Genomic DNA, 16,027 nt, shown 5'->3' with positions numbered 1-16,027 from the left:
GAACGGGAAACGGCACACTCATATGGTGTTGGTATTAGTGTTTATAGGTGCGAGTGTGTATGTTTATACATATACATGAATGAGGAATGTTTAAACGAAAGAATATTGCTGTGCATTTTGGTATTAGATATTGCACTATGCGTGTGTGTGTGCTCTGTCTACATACTATGTAAGATTTTCTGACCTTGCGCGCTACGAAACACGAACACTTACAATCAGACGGTTAGGGACTGTGAGTAACAGCAGATCGCAGAAGTGTCGACAAGACGCAAAGCCAAGAGGCAGCAGAAGTCAGCTAGCCAGCCAACAGCAGCTGGAATATGCGGTGGTCGCTGGTGTGCCGTACTGTGTGACGTGTTGATTGAGTGCTCGGTTGGTGTAAGCGACGGCTGCTCACAGTTTTTCGTCGTTCGTTGGCCTTTGGCCGTTGGTAGATGGTGTGCTGATGAATTCTACCGTTCAGTTGGTTGGATGGTCGGTTGCCAGCTTGACGCGCTGTGCTGTGGTGTTGTGTCGTGTTGTGTATTTGAAGTGAACAAGGTACTGAAACGACTGCGCATTACTTTCAATAATTAGCGCAAAATGAGTGGAATTAACACAGAAACAATAAAAAAGTAACCGATAATGGAAGCTAATATTTTGAAAATGTTCGACATTAGTTATTGTTTATTTTCAAGTATGCGAATATATGTACATAAACAAATAAGTTAGTTTATAGACATTTGTTTGAATGTTCGAAAACTGTGCGATTTACTGATTTTCACAAATGAAAAAAAGGTACGATCGAAAAAAGCAAAATAAGTGCTTGTAATGAGAAATAACGTCTAAATGCAAAAGTGCGAAATAAAAATTGAAATAAACGCATATAATTAATAACTAAAAATGTTTGCGAACTACGCAGTTGACCAAATCGCTACGACGCGGTCATGGAGCTTGGCGAATGCACAGCTGTCTTTAGCAAAGTCACTAGCCAGTGTCGTTGGAGAGGAAGACGGCGATCATGGCGTTCATAGCGATGGTGTTGACAGTAATAGAGCGCAGCTCATAACACAAAAAAAAGCCTGACTTCAGTCTAAATGCTTTTCCGTGAAGTGTTTGGTGTGTTATGCTACTGGCGCAAGAAGTGTCAGCGCCGCAGTTGTCGTATCGTTGTTTCGTTATACGGGCACACGAAAACTATTCGACCTACCGAATTGTTGGTCGCTCTATAAATGCGCTCAGACATTTCGTTGACGAAAATGCTACCGAAAACCGAGGCGGATTCGGAATTTAACGAAAAACGAGTAATGTCGCCGAGCTTAGGTTCTTCTTTAATTGTTATTATTATTGGTGTTTTTGTTGTAGTTGTCGAGAATGCCAGCCTCGTCGGTATGGTTGTCGACGACTTTATAGCGCCACTTGAACAACTAATTTAGGGCGAAAACAATAACAATAAGCAGAGCAACAATAAGAAAAACAACAATGACGACAATACTATTCGTAACAACAATAAATGAGGCTAAGACAATAAAGTGAAAATGTGAACTTTGAAACAAATGATTTTTCTAACCAATTTAAGAGGCCCAACACACACATACACGGGGCAGTGGATTATATTTGGATGAATTTAGCCCCGAGAAAACATACATATGTACATATATTTCCATACTTATTAGGCTAACACAGAAAGCAATGACAATTCATGGTAAAACTGGGGCAATGACAACCGTTTTTAAGTTAGATGGTGCCACGCAACAAACTGCAATGAAAGCGTAAGTGATTAGGTCTGGAAGTGGACATCTGAAATATGCTTTCCTGATTTAGTAGAGGTCTAACGTATACTAGTAACATGATGATATGACGTACTTTATACAAGTACTTGTATTTACATGTATGTAAGATTTCCTGCTGGGGCTCTGACGACAATGCGTACAATTTTAAATAATTTGTAAACATGATAATAGAGAGTATAAAGAAGCTCAAATGCCAAACAAAAACAACAATAATAAACAATCAGAGGAAATTAAGCAATCAACAGTAATACAAATTTACTCGAACAAATAGTATTCAATGGGGGAGAGCGGAAGCAGAAACGCCATCACCGGTTTGCAAATGAAATGGAAATTGAAAAGCTCAGGCAACGACAATAACCACTTCAGCGAAAACACTTCCGTCACAATAAGTACGAGTAAATGAAACTTAAACAGACTTTGCACCAATTTTCAATGGCACGAGCGTCGAGAACATTGAACTATTTTCCACTTTTTACGGCGTGTATATTTTTATGGAAAGTGTTGAGTTATATTGACGAGATCCGACTTCTACGCAAACATATGCACCTAGTTAAAACGAATAGAATACATAGATATAGATATAAAAATGCGGGCATGCACACATTCATGCTCAAAATCGTACTTGTATGAAAACGTAAGCGATTCTAAGCAAATGAGCAGCGAACAGTGAACAACAAACGAAGTAGTCTACAATCAGCGAGCAGCAACAGACAGTAACTTACTAGCAACATCTCGTCTTCCCAAAAAGAAAATAATAATATTAATAATAATAATGAAGAATGACTGAGACTGTCTTTGTTTGTAGCCGACTGGAATGACATGAAATGGTATGAAACGGAGAAAGCCTGAGACTGGCGCGGAAGTGAGGTGAGTGATAAGCATTAAAGGCCCATCCACATACAACTTTTCTCGCTTTACGTGACAGTTCATACTGAAACAACGAAGCGCAGAAAACAAAGGGTATGTCACATTGAACGCTTTGCTTTCAGTGTTTTTCTCCTTTAAAAATGGCGGCGTTCGCTTGGCAAAGTGTAAAAGATGAGAGTTGCCCAAGAATTTGTTTGGCGTCGTGTCGAAAACTTTTTATGTGAACGTACTCATACAAAAGCGTACATCAAAACAAATGACTGACGTAAAGCGAAGCAAAAGTTCTATGTGAATTGGCCATAAGTGTTTGTTTATAAATGTATGTGTGTGTGTAAACAGCTATGTATTGGAAACTAAGTATATGCCATCCTTAACTATGTTCACATATATACTTAATTACGTCTATGCATATAGGTATCTATGTGTACGATTATCTATGTAAACCATATGTTTGCATGTATATTGGTCCAATTGGCCTGCGTTGTGGACCATACGAGATTGGTTATTATACGAGAGGGACGTTGACTGAGATGATGTTTACGTTCGGTTGGTGGAGGCCTGGGAAGGTGTAAATGATTTAGTGATAATGGCGTTGGTGACAAAATCACTTCATTATGTGTGGGTATGGCATCTGATAAAAATGGGTGAGCTAATGTCAAATATATAGTATATTAATATGCAATTAAAAGAGTTAAAAGTGGGAAGAACAGGACTTTATAAAAAAGAAGATTAGCCTTTGGAAGTATGTCGATTACAGACACATGTAAAATACATGTTCACACAAAATACATAAATATATAATATATGTTAATGAATATTATCCTATGCATTCATAGGTGCATGGCACCGCGTACAGGTATTGCCATTAATGCAAGTAACACCCTTGAAGCTTTGAATAGCTTTACGAAAAGTACTAATCGCCCAAAATAGACCACTGTGGAAGATGATTTTAGCTGCTTTTTTAACATCACACACAGTACATAGTTACATATATGCCTATAAGTGATGCCATCCAATCAGCTGTTACGTTGAGGGGGGTTCCCCAAGATGCATAAAAAATAAAAATGTCTGCTCTCAGCAGGTATGTTGCGAGCAAAACTGTATATTAAAAGAGAAATGACTTGCTTATAGGCACATATGTATATACAAATAAAATGAGCCTTCTTCAACCTCAAGTTGAGTACTGCAAAATACAAAGAGTGTTGTGATAAGCTCATTGAGAGGCATGTGACCAATGCATGTGCGACAGACTGTTTACAATATATTGTTTTTTTTTTTTAATTAAAATACGGTTCTATTTGGTGATATGCTTCTTTATATTTTGCTAAGTTTTATCATCAGGTATTTCAAATGTCCAAATGCACGCAAAGACGGCTATCTAACAGCAGTGAGATAATCAAACCTTTTATTTGATAAATAATATATATCTACATACAAATAAACCATTCAATACATAATCATGCCTTCGAGCATATAAATATAAGAGCAACATAAAAATTATAAGCACATGCAAACTTACACATATGTGAAAATATCTGTGTAAATCAAACATTGCTTTGTTTGCGTGCAGATGAATGAATTAATTAAATGTCTCGCTACTTAAGTAAAACGATATGCGTTTAATATGCTTATGCAGTGTATATGGCTACACATACATTTGTAGACATGTATGTACACATACGTACATATGCCAGTGTGTTGCACACTTGAGAGTTCACATATAGGAGAGTTCAGATAGGTTGACAATGGACGAAAGAGAGCGAGCGAGATAATAACCGTTGGTGTATGGTTTGAGCGATGTTGCCAGATCTCGATTCACATTATATAGGCTTGATCGCTTTTGAAACATGGAAATCTACAAAAAAAAATGTATACGTGAACATACGTAGTTAAAAATCTTTCTAGAAGGCGAAACTTGAAAACTCATTGAAGTAAAAGCAAATGATCACCGATTGTTGGTGTATTTAGTTTTTTTTGAATTAGTATTATTGATACATACTTTTAGGCGCATTGAGAAAGTACTATTTTGAAACCTTAGACTATTTACGAATTCTAGAAGAAAATAGAGAAATTTGCACTTGTGCATTAAATGATGATTCCCTAACAAATTCATACAAACATTTGGATAAAAATATGTATGGAAAAAGGTGTATGTTCTATGTATATCGGTATCTCAATGTTTTCATAGCACAAAATTAACTAACTTAACAGGATGAGCGTACATGTCTACATACTATAAACAAACAAACATATCTATTGTATGAGTTAATTAGAAATACGATGAGAAACCAGATTGAACAATTTCAACAATTTCGGCAATTGCAATAACTTAAAGTGTTACTATGTTATAAATAATCTGAATGTATATATATATCCAGTACATGTGTGTGTTATGTGTATATATATATATGCATATTAGCCTTACTTTGTCTATGTATGTAAATATGGGTGTTTATGGCAGAGCTTTAGAGCGAAATGTGGAGCAAACGTTCAAATGCCTCGAGCGACTACTCTCGATGATGGCTGACTCGTTTTTACGTCCATATGTGTGCATATATTATATTTATACATTGTCGCAAATTTTAATGCGCAATAAGTTTTTTGTATATGAAAACACTCAAAAATTAAGATCCTACATAACAATATACATATGTACATGCATATCTATTGTACACCATATATTTATACTAATTAATTTACAGCTACGTATGAATGAACACATATCTGAAGAAGAGTTATCTTTGTTAAGTCTATTGCATCCCCTTCAAATGCCCCTAATTACTAGATATATCATTTGGAAAACTTTTTTGAATATTTTTTTCAAAATTCGAATAAAGTAAAAATAACTGTACTATGTGCTTAATTTGAGTTGTATTACCGTGTCGGAGTGCCTAAGGTTGCGAGTTTCCTCGCTTTGCTTGACATTTCATACCTTAACGACGAAGCGAAGAAAGCATACCCCATGCTTCGATATACGAAAAATATGGCAGAAACCATCCCATGCTTTTCTCACAATAATACAAATATTTTTTGGTCGATATTACTGTCCGTTTATATAAGGAATTATTTTTCACTTTTCAGTTTAATGTGCTTTAAAAGCATGTTTTTTAATATTTCAAACCATACTTATTATATAGCCACACGTGGTGTTTTCACTTTCTATAAGGATGTGTTTGAGTAAATTTGTTATTCAAATGACATCATGGAGGCTTTTAACACCAAAGTTTTAGGGGCATATCGTTGTACGATTTCGCCTATTTTCACAGTGTGTGACAGAAATGGCGCGTTAACCTCAGATACCAAATTCAATTGAAATTGGTCGGATAGTACCTAAGATATAGGATTTCACCTAAAGGTGCCCATGTAATAAAAAGACTTCCTCCCAGCAAATTTGGTTGAGTTTGCTCCAGCGGTTTGATATAAAGATATGTATATTAAACCATTTAGGGGTCGGAGCTACTCAGACTTTTAAAAAAATTTTAGCCAATAGGTGTCCCTTGTTATCGCGATTCCCTGTACCAAATTACAGTTTGGTATCTTAATTTTATTACTTAGTTATGGCACTTTATAGGTTTTCTTTTAATGGCGTTTTGTATGCGTGCCAGTGGTCCGATTACGCCCATTTGCAATACTGGCCTCTCTTGGGTGCAAAGGAGCATATGTAGCAAGTTTCATCAATTATCGCTTGCACTGAATAAAGTTACAAACATACAGGTGAAGCTAATAAAAGCGATATAAAAATGGCGACTGCTGCTTGGCAAAGCGTAAAAAGTTCAGAGTTGCCTCGCATAAAAACATACAACGAATTTAGCGGTCAAATCAAAAGTCTGAAAGCAAAGTAAAAATTGTATGTGGACCATCCATAAGTGGTTTCTAATATCGGGCGTCCCCCAGCTGAGAACTTTCTTTGCCTTTAATACTTAAAACGAGTAAAAGGTATACTCTCAATTTGAAAGTTGAAGGAAGCTAACAGTAGAACTTTCAGTTACAAATCGTATACCATAAGTATATACATACATATATAAATGTATGTATATGTACTACTGACGCAATCATTTTAACCGAACTTTTGTTTTGTTTATTATTGCATTACAATTCGTATTGTTCCCACTTATGTATTCCATTTGTTGATTTTTTAGTATTGGATTTTTTATAATTTTGTTTATTTCGCTTCCCTTCAATTAGCTATACAAATTTTATTCTTCCACTTTGATGACGCACAGATCAAGAGGCAGCCTTGTAATATTTTGACGTCATTTCATTGAGATTTTTGCACTTTTTATGTGAAATTTCACCTTTTATAATATCGACCCTGAGGCGAAAAATGAAGATGGGAGGTAAATACAAAATTTCAATGTAAATAAGTGAAAATGTAAGCTGAAGCTAAACATTCAAATACATACATATATATTTATATAAATATATGTATATCTAACCCCAGGAGTTGAGTAGAAATACTTACAATAAAAGTATGTTGTTCCGATTTGTGGAAATTTATTTATAAACAGGTGAAAATGCTAAATAATTCTCATGTGCTACCGTGTATATATGTATTTATAGAGGTTTGTGAGTTATGAATGATGAATATAATCAAAAACGACATGAGGTTTTGCATTTCCATCCCATAATCCTCTTTAAAGCATTAATATGTTACGATATACATATATATTGTTTGAATGTCTTCCATGCCGTTAATGATTTATCTCAAGAATTTTGCCACAAATACGAATTTCTGCAAACTATAACTGATCTGTCGGAAGTCTTCTGGTAATCACGTGAAAAACATGGTACGGCGGAAGTGGAAGTCCGCTAATGTTCCAAGTACGCACTCACAATCATATGTATGTATGTATGTATGTATGTGTATACAATATATGTATGCATACGGGCTTTATGTGCGTTGATAGTTGAAACCATGTCCGGCAGCGGTGTTTCTTCTGCAAACATGCACAAATTAAGAAAACTTACTATAAAAATCGTACTCGTTTTGTTATTTTGCCGGAATTGTATTCGTTATTTCAATTACTTGTGCAGTTGAAAAGCGATTGTTGTTGCTACACTTTTTATGGACAATTTGTTCCCATATCGAGCTAGCTATTGTTGTTGGACAACTTCCTTCCTATAAAATAGCAAAAAACATACTTGAAAGAGTGTGCTTTGTTTGATATGAGTGTATGCGCATGCGTATGGTGCTTACTACTTACTACTTACATTTTCACTTCGCTTCACTTTTCGCTTCTGCTGTTGCCGCTTCGACTTCTGTTTCTATTTCTATTTGAAGCCCATGCTCGTTTCTACTTCCCAATCTGCTTGCTTGGCCTCTAATGCATCTGTTGCTCTGCTTCCATTTCGCTTCTTTTCGTCACAAATAAGTACAGAAAACCAATAGCGCACTCAACCACACGTGTATATATAATATATATTACTTTGTGTGTGGGTTGGTTGGCTGTCACAGCTACATATATGAATGTACCGTATGCGAGTACATTACGTAACTTGCAATGCATTTCAATTACGAGCATGCGTGTGCAACCAAATGCTCACACACACAGATATGTTATCCATGTAAATGCCACCATTTGTGACAACACTCGTCTCCATAAATTATGTGTATTTCCTCCATGTATGACCACCACTGGCAGCGACAGTGAAACGCCAAGCCGCAGGGTCGAGCTGCGCGAACTGCGCAAACACTTGGATGTCATGCGACGCGTTGAGGTGGCTCCAGTTTGCTTCCCACCGTCTGAGCAGTTGTGTGAGTATTTTCATTTTGTCTCCATGAGTGGCGACGACGGAGGAGGCCACTTCCTTTCGCGCTTCATTTCTCCGCGAAATGTAAACAGCGTGTGCCTTCCCCGCAGGCATGCCGCTTGTTGTTGATACGCCGTCTGTTGCTGTTGTTATTATAGCAGTGTACCGCACTGGTGGCAGAGTTCACTTCCGTTGCCGATTTTATTGCTGTCGTGTTTTTGTGGTCGTTGTTGTTGTTGTGATCGGTTTGCTATCATTGCTCGCTGGATTATAGGGTATTCAAATACACATAAGTGCACATAGGCATACTTAAATGTGTGCTACTCTATATAGCTGTGCATATGTATATATATGTATGTACATTTATGCATAAATGCTCATAAGTAGGAGCTTGTAGGTGTTTCAATCGATTTACTATGTGTGCGTATCTATGTGAATTTGTTCGTTGTTGATTCATTCATGAATTCATATTTCGCCGTCTCCATTGATAAAGCGGAGCGTCGCGACTGGATTGGTGTCTGATTACTGTCACCACTGGATTCATAGGTACTCGTATTAGGGTAGTTCTTAATTGTGGGTGTTTTTTTCTAGCTTTAAACATTAGAAAATAAACTGCGGTTAGTGTTTGGAAGTGTTCAGCTTTATAAATGTGCAATGGAGTCGAATGGTTCTTACGATAAGTTTTGTAGTGACAAGTGCAGCAATACGGCGATGATAGCGAAGGTACAGGCACAGGCACATCTGAGTATGTACATGTAACTGCATTCAGTCTAATGTCTATGAGATTTTTTGAGAGTGAAGTGCAACAACTTTTATATCTATTAAATGTGTCGAAGAAAAAAATGATATGTTTACACAGCGTAATCAGTGAAAATTCCAAAACGTTCCCCTTGTGGAATCAGGTAATGTCAGACTTTTGACTGCCACAGTGACAAAACTAACTCGTCGTTCGTCCATTCATAATTAAACGGTAAGATAAATAAAAGGGTGAGTGAATTCATATCTTTGCTCCGAGGGCCAAATAGACCTTAATGTAGATATTTCGACATCAAGAATTTATAAATGGGGTTAGTAAACATGATAAGCGTTGCAACTTGCAAGTAGTGCTAGTCTCACCGAAAATGTAAAATTTGGAGAAGAAGCCGTCGTTCTGTCGTCATGGTACAATATATATAATGTTACATATTTGTTGAAGTGTGCATGGAAAGTTCATATGTACGACATACCCTACTCCATCACACAATACACACACATGCACTTATTTTGTGTTAAATTCTTAGTTACTCAATGAATTCATTCACAATTGCACTTTTCCCACAATATGAATGCCACATATTGATTGTGCTCATTTGTACTTCCTATACATACATACATACGGCACATATACCATAGATACACTTCCATTCATACATATGTATGTACATGAACTCTTTGCCTTACACATAACATATATGTTTGCGTTCGTTTCATTTTAGTGCACTCTTATCTGTAAACCGCGATCTATGCCGACTCGACACCAATCCACATGAATATCGAACACTCACACATACAAGCAGCGATGACACCGTTTTACGAATTAGTCTCGCCGCTTTTGCGTTTATTGAATGGGAAAAGTACACCGACATAAACAGATATTTTATGTAGCTGAGAGCACCCCAAAACGAAAACTGGAAATTTTCAAAAAGAAAACAAACATTGGAAGTATAGCGCTGCTGATAAGCTGGAGGTACCCACACACTGTTCCGTCACCATCTACAGCCAGAACACTCCGGGTCAATAGTCGTGGAAGCGCCCAATGCTCCTCCGGGCAGTTGATTGCCCCATCATAGTCGGGGTTTTATGCCGTTGTTGTTTTTTCAATTTGCTGGGTGAGTATGCCACCACTTCCGGTGTTAAAGTATTTTTAGATTTCACTATACATTTAAACAAAATTCGTACTTATATATATGCGTACGTATATTGTTGTAATATGTGCTGCCTTTTTGCCTTCCGTTTCATGCGCGTGCTTAAAAAGTATGAATGAATTACTTATTCGCTGCTTATGTGGTCGCTTTGCACATAACGGAGTGCAAGCACAGATACACGCGCATATAAATATCTACGCTCATACGGATTATGAGGTGAAAGAATCTGTTTGTAGTCGCTTAGCATAAAGAAATTTAATTAAGAACATCCAGATTTTGCTAAAGACAAGTCAGTTGCCTGACCCGGCCATATTTTGATGGGGCGTCCGATTTAGAGTGAAATTTATGTATTGAAAGTTTGGGCCTATTTGTCAAAGAATTAAAGAGAAGAGAAGAAAATAGAATAGAATAGAATAGGCATATTATCTAAGTAAGTCTACACCCAAGGACTAAAGAGGGGATTCTTTGAGTTCGCTGTTACTTAAAACGACTTTGGAAATACTTTTGAGTTTTGAAACAATTATGGCAAAATTTAATTTCTGGCATTGTCATTACCACGTGTATATTATAAATAATTAGTTCTTTAAGGCAACTAGTACTGAAAAATTCGTTTACATATTCGTATTCCACTTTGGTTTCATTATAAGAAGAATAAGCAAAATTATTGTTTTTTAAAATGTTCAAGCAATTCAGCTCTTGAATCAAAAACGGTATTTGGAACATTTTTAAATGCTACCAACACTTGATAAACGATTTAACTGTTATAAGCTAAATATTCATACTGAGCTGTGAGGATCAAATATGCTGTGAGGATCAAATATGTTGACATGCCGGGTTTATTAAGGGAAATATGAATACTCAGAATCATATATATATATACATACAAACATTTTGAATTTGCAACAAGTTGAGTTTATTCGCCCAATTAGTTAAAATGGATTTTTCGAACATAGAATTTTCTTTTGCTTTATACATACTTATCCACACTTATACGAGCATATACATGCGTATGTTTGTACTTGTATATATTAGGTATTTTAAGACTAAAAATGTTTCATTTCGTCTGCGCTATAGATAGCGGCATATCAGCGACTGAAACAGTCTCAAAATGTAGGACAAACGTCATTGACGCGACCACAGACGCCTCTGCCAACACCGTCTGAAGCGGTAAAGGCGCATGAAAAATGAACGGAATGTCCACACGCTGAAACCACTGAAACAAAAGCCAAAATGAAAACAATTTAAAAATCATCGACGATGAATTAACGGTATGTTTGTATTTATTTATATTCCGAATAAGAAGTTCTCTAATGAATTTCAAGATCGTTTTCATAATTTTGAAGTTTTCCCATTGATTATAAGTACTCTTCCGTTGCAAAAATTATTAGAGAAATTCCTTGGTGATGTAGAGGTGCTATCAAAGGCATTATGGGAGTTCATTAATTATGCTTATTATACTTATAAGTCACTTTAAAAATTGTATACATTTTTAAACGCCCTTAACGGCCTCTTTTAACACCTATTACGTATCCATAGTAGCGCGAGAATAGTCCTACCGCAGAAAATTGAGTCGGAAGTAGACATTTTGAATATATACTTACATACATATATATTTTATTGATGACCATCAACAATTATTATATTATGTAGAAATGTCCAAACCAGAAAACTGATCCTGCTCAGGTGCCTTCACTATTTAGTGAATTTTTGAGTTAGAATACATTGACTACTCTTAAAGAAAATATGTTATGCTTTATTTTTTTATATTTACTTCTAATGAAGAAAGTCGTAGCTTCTTAAACACTTTATTAATTTTTCAAATAATATTTAATTTGACACTTTTTTGTTTTGAAATATTTAAAAAAAATTTTGTTTTTTCTATTGATGTTTTGATGTGAATAAACTAATATTTATATAATAATTGTTCCTTAAGGCCGCATTCTTATAAATTGATAGTTTTTAATATTTAGATCATTTATAATCTTCAACTTGAAAAACTGAGTCAGCGGGCAAAATTTAATAATTTCACAACAAACGTACAAATTAATTCGATTCTACAAATCATGACTATTTTAAATTCTAATTAACGTTAGTATTTCCATTTTTTTTGCTGTCGAATAATTTGAACAGTGGCCTGCAAAAATGTAAAATCAGGGGTGTTATCTGATTTATCAATACCTTCAGTAGCCTTAAGCAAAGTAAAATCCTGTGGAATATTAAGAGAGAAACGATTGCGATTTCCTCGCAGCGCACTGAGCTGCGACTGCGGTTAAAAGGTATACCTATTGCAGACACAAATGCAACTCTGATTCGGCATTTTTTTTTACCTTTGAAGTGATACAAGCAGCAAAGCGTCGTTATTGTAGATTTGGGATTATCTACGGCTCATATACTCATACGTAAGTATGTGCATATGATTGTCTGTAAGTAAATCTGTAATAGCACTTAGCGCATCGCCAAAGAAGCACAGCTATATAAAACGACCAATGGGAGGTATCGGTGGAAGCGCAGGCGCCAGCAACACAATGCAACGCTTGATTAGATCGTCGATGCGCTACAATAGAAGCATTTGCCAAAGAGATCTACTAGACACAGCGATAGCGTGGGTATAAATACCAAAGCTAGAAGGGAGGGAGCTAGTGCATGGAGCTTGAATGAATGGAAAACAGTTAATGAGTTCGGGCTGCGCCTGCTGCCGGATATTCATTTGTGCTATTTGTGTGGCTGCATCTGTATGACAGCCATAAACATACATACACATATGCATACAAGTACAAATGTATATTTATCAAGAGAGTTGATTGCGAGTGTGTGCGCTTGTGTGTGGTGTTGTAGATGTGGGTTAAATTTTATGAATGAAGACATTCGTGTAAATGCATATGCGTACATGTGCACACTTGCACTGGCTTGGAGGTGTGAGTGATCGCAAAGTGCCCACAGTGCAAGACAAGTATTGTGTGCCGCGATTGAAAGACCGTAGCGCCACCTACACATGGAAGCATATGTGGATCTGCATGTGTGTAGGAAATGTTGTGCGTATGTGTATGTAGATGTACATCTGCAGTCGTATGAGTTTGAATGCTCTTTAAATAAGTTCAATGAAGAGTAATTGCAAGCGAAGAGTAAAGCGTAAAAAGCAGCTCTGCCATATGCAAGCACAACGACACTGATGGGCAAATGTAGTAGTTATTCTTATACAAGTGCAGTGCTGCATATTACATGTTATTTGCTTAAAGAATGCGCCTGCAAGTAAGAGTTACGTTAGTTTTTGTAGAGCACAATGTTAAATGAGCTAAATGTTTACTTTATATATATATCTATATGTATGTATTTACCTATGTAAATATATACAGCATAAGTAAAGTGAAAAAACATCTTCTTGATTTTGAGATTTCACTGCTTACATGGATCGTCTCCTAAAACAAAACCCTGGGCTAAATATAACTTAAATTGCTTTCTACAAATATTAGTTAAAATCAAAATATATAATATAGAGAATACTAAGAATAAAATATAATATATATAAAGTGTGCTTCTGATAATATGTCGAGAACCTTTTTTTTTTTTTAACAAACCCAAATTTTGCTAATATATAACGCCTTTACTAATTGAGACATATTTATATTTAAGTAAAGATTTTTTATTAAAATTAAATTCAATTTATTTATATGTTGGGTGTCTTTCAATATTGTTAAAATCAATACCCGCTTGTGAGCAACCACCTAATGCGTCAATTTATTTGAGACCTTCAAGCTTGCGGCATTTGCCACAAACTAGTTGCAATTACAGTTTGTTTGACCATAGAAGAATAGTTGCCCTGCAGAGCCATTGGTATCTCACATAATTTATATACTCCTCATGCAGAACAAAGTTTTCGCTTTGATTACAATGCACCTGCTGTTTGTTATGATTGCACTTTTCGAAAACTTCAAAACGAAACGAAAAAGACCACCGGTAGAGACACCGGAATTCATTGATCTGTTGGCGGTGTTCGTAATTAACCTCCTAGCAGGTGGGGCATTTTGCTGCGTAGATAAACATTGCAGTGAATCAGCGCACATGCATGCTGGGTATGCGTGTATAAGTGTGTGTATATGTGGGTATTTGCATCAGCTGTCCGCTTTTGAAGTCAGCTGCTTTTATAAGTAGTCCAACTTAAATGTGTTTGTATGCGAGCGTATGTGAGTGCATGTATAGGCGGATGATGTCAGTGAAAGCAGTTAAAAGTAATTGAAGTAATAGAAAGCAGCAGCAACGAAAAAGCTCACAACAATGCAAACACGCACTCGTCTGTATGTTCGTCTGCATGTAAGTAGCTGTAAAAGCTTATGAGCATATAACGCGCACATTTGATGCCAACCACTTACTTATCCAATGAATATTGTACCTACTTATATATATGCATATATATGTACATATATGTATATTGTACACACATACATACACACATGTTTACATTCAGTGAAAATGAGTGAGTGGGAAGTGAACCTGTTAGTATGTTTTTTGGGTTCGTTAGTTGGCGAATTATGGAATCGTGTAAAAATTTTTATGAATGAAATTCACGCGAGTTCAATGAACCAAGCTTTAGCTCTATTCGCATATTTAGCAAGCGTGTGTACGTGATCGCATTCACATGTAGGTATGTATGTTTCGCATGCATGCCTGCGCACATTTGTATATATACCATATACAAACAGACAGACAAACATGTAAGTAGCCAAACGTTTCATTCAAACGTCAGCCGTCACAGTTAACATTGTTATTGTAGTTGGCTGTTGTCACTGATTATTGTGCATAATGAATACTTAATAATTAGATATGTACTCGTATGTAGGCAGCACTGCATTATGGCTTTGTGGAGAGCTAACATATATAGTACACCATTTCTGTTGCCTATATAGATAACTGTCGAACCAATACTTGCTAATGTGCACCCACACAGCTGCGGAAAGCAGTCAAATGCACTTTGGCCGACAAACAACTGCCAGACGTCTGCATAAACTGATCAGTGCAATGGAGCCCAATAAATTGTTTATTCGAATAAAAGAATTCTTAGCTTTTATTGTGCTAGCCACATCGTCAATGATTTTCGTCTCTTCGTCGCAGGCGTGAATAGATTTTCTTTTAATATTTCAAATGACATTACTATCTATATCTTTTTATGTGAAAAATATTTTGTTTTATTTATGTTCACAGTGAAATGTTTAATTTGGTATAATGGAAGTCCCAGAAAAATGCAGCTCTTACAGCATATGCAACAACAAACACAACCTTACAAATATCAAACATGAAAATATCGGAAGAAATTAAGGTCCTTTTTGCAAAGTAAATGTGGATGATGAGAAAAACTTTATGTAAGCACACAATTTTATTTAATATTTTATTTGTAGTTTATTTTACTTTTTATTCGAATTTCGAAACACCAGGAACTTTTGAGAATATTTTTATAATATAAAATTATATTTACACATTCCATATTTTGTAAAAAATTTCATGAAACACTTTCCATTGCCCTCGTTACGTACAAATAAAAGATTAACCAAACAATTGTGTGTGTGTGTAAATTGCACACTGTCATCGCAATCGGCGTCATAGCCATCATCGGTGCATTCATCGTCACGAGCACGACTATCAGCAGCGGTTATTGTATGAATAGCGACGTCACCGCTGGCATTGCCATTATTGCTCCAACAACACCAACGTCATCATCACTGCGCTTCGCATCCGCTATAA

The 16,027-nt window shown here is 36.0% G+C and overlaps 1 long non-coding RNA gene across 3 annotated transcripts; it reads left to right on the top strand.

Moving 5' to 3' along the window:
* The first annotated feature begins 232 nt into the window (after window positions 1-232).
* LOC118681114 (uncharacterized) lies at window positions 233-15,718 on the top strand. Of its 3 annotated transcripts, XR_004976752.2 has the most exons (4): window positions 233-2,639; window positions 9,866-10,258; window positions 11,369-11,562; window positions 15,491-15,718. It is a non-coding gene; the product is annotated as an uncharacterized lncRNA (long non-coding RNA). The 3 variants fall into 3 exon arrangements; XR_011396955.1 differs by lacking the exon at window positions 11,369-11,562; XR_011396954.1 differs by lacking the exon at window positions 15,491-15,718 and having other exon boundaries at window positions 11,369-11,977.
* The last annotated feature ends 309 nt before the right edge of the window (window positions 15,719-16,027 follow it).

Source organism: Bactrocera oleae, chromosome 6, assembly GCF_042242935.1.
Source record: "Bactrocera oleae isolate idBacOlea1 chromosome 6, idBacOlea1, whole genome shotgun sequence".
NCBI lineage: Eukaryota > Metazoa > Arthropoda > Insecta > Diptera > Tephritidae > Bactrocera > Bactrocera oleae.
The sequence above is the reverse complement of the archived record's forward strand: the minus strand, read 5'-3'. Positions and strand labels throughout refer to the sequence as shown.